The following is a 2,125-nucleotide window of genomic DNA, read 5'->3' as shown; positions in this document are numbered from 1 at the left end:
AAAATAAAAAAGTAATTTACAGATCAGTCATATAATAATTCACTCTGTTTCAAAATCAAGAAACTTATATTCATATAATTAGAATTCTCAAAGTAGAAAGGGGTAAGCAATAAATAAAGATTTAAAATTTCAAAAAAAAAGATTTAAAATTTCTAAATTTAATTGAAATTATAGCACCACATTTCCAAGAAAAGTAAAACTTTTGCACAAGAAATTTGAATAAACTCATAGCAACATACACAAAAATGAAATTGTCCAAAAAATATTATAAAGAAAAAAATCATTAAAGCATAAACATAAAAAAGTTAGCTGTGGAGGAACACAATTAAATAGCATCTTATTTCACATTAGGAAGAAAAGAAAAAGACCAAGTGTGTAAGAAACTAATTAATTTAAAGGACTGAAAGAAAAAAAAAATCTGTCCTCACTGAATTTTATACATAGTAAATGTACCTTTGAAAACTAAAAGTAAAATATTTTCCAGTTCTACAAACTTGAAATAGTCTAATAGCTCCAGATGTAGCATATAGATAATAACAAAGACCATAGTCCAGAAGTGAAGAGAAGTTGCTGTATGATCCTGGATAAAGAATAAAGACCTCTCAAGATGATAGTTATGCAGGACTATATAAAATATATTAGATGAACCCATTTAAAAGGTCATTGAAGAGACCCAGTCCTAGCCCAGGCACAGTGAGTGTGTGGGAGAGCTTCCGGCTACCCTGCGCCGGTGGGACCAACTCCAGGTCACAGCCCAGGCGCACTGTGGGTGAGACCATCTTCCACCCCCTTGGGATGCCCCTCACCACTCTGCAGCACCTCCCCCACCATGCCCGCTGAGTAGGAATTTCCGCAGCGTTCTGGGAACCCTCAGACCCAGTCCTAGCCCCGGTCCGGTGAGTGTGTGGAAGAGCTTCTGGCTACTCTAGGCAGTGGGACCAACTCTGGGTCCCAGCCCAGGCGCAGTATGGGTGAGACCATCTTTCACCCACTTGGGACGCCCCCCACCACTCTGCAGCACATCCCCCACACTGCCCACTGAGTAGGAATTTCTGCCACGATCCGGGAAAACCCAGATCCAGTCCTAGCACAGACCCAGTGAGTGTGTGAGAGCTGCCTCTCCCCCCTACTCCACCTTGTCCCCTCCAGGCTCAGCTCAGGCCTGGCATACAGGCCTGGGGTGTAACCTTGTAGCTGCAATCCCTACAGAGAGGGTAGAGGATAGAACCAACCAGCTAGTCCAGAAGCAGAACATCTTTGCCACAGGGGCAAAACAGCTTCACCCCCAAGGCAGCAGCAGGAAGGAGCTGAGCACAACAGCCAGACCTAAGCCAAGCACAGCTAGATAAATCCAGACTTTGTAGATCTGCACCTGAACTTCAGTATGTACTAAGGTTATAACTAAAACAAAGATCTACAACAAAGGTCAGAAGACAGTGCTACACAAAATGACGAGAAGGAATAAAATGCAACCTCAGAACCCAACACCACCGTAGAAAGTGCAGAGGACACTAACACAGAACAAATTGGGAATCACACAGCTGAAAGCAATGAATCAACAGCTTCTGAAGTAAAGAAACAGCTGTAGAAAGGTATAGAGGAACTCAGATTGGAAATAAAAAAGAAATCCCTGAATTAATAACATCTGCACTAAAGAATCAAATGCAGAAACATATAGAGGAAACCCAGTGCCCACTCAGAACAAGTGCGAAGGACACTAGCTCATCTCAAATGCATGAATTAATAGTGTCGATAATAAATAAGCAACAACAGAAAGATATAGAGGAAATCAGAGCACAATTCTTTTCTGAAATAAAAAAAGAATTGTCAGAACTCATAGCATCTGAAGTAAAGAAGCAGCTACAGAAACATAGGGAGGAAACCCAAGCTGAGAAAACACTGCAGTAAAAGAACTTATAACTGCTTCTAAAGAAGACGTTGATAACAAAATTAGAGGAGATTAGAAAAATGACGGATGCCTTGAATGAGCAATTCAGGAAAGAAATAGATCGCATGAAGCAGAGCCAAAGACATATAGAGGAAATTAAAACCTCAACCACAAGCTTGCAAAACCATTTAAGTGAAAATGAAGACAGAGTTTCAGATCTAGAAGATGCTGGTACAG

Source organism: Octodon degus, unplaced genomic scaffold (genome assembly GCF_000260255.1).
Source record: "Octodon degus isolate 3935 unplaced genomic scaffold, OctDeg1.0 scaffold00062, whole genome shotgun sequence".
Taxonomy (NCBI): Eukaryota; Metazoa; Chordata; class Mammalia; order Rodentia; family Octodontidae; genus Octodon; species Octodon degus.
Note: the sequence above shows the minus strand (reverse complement) of the source record.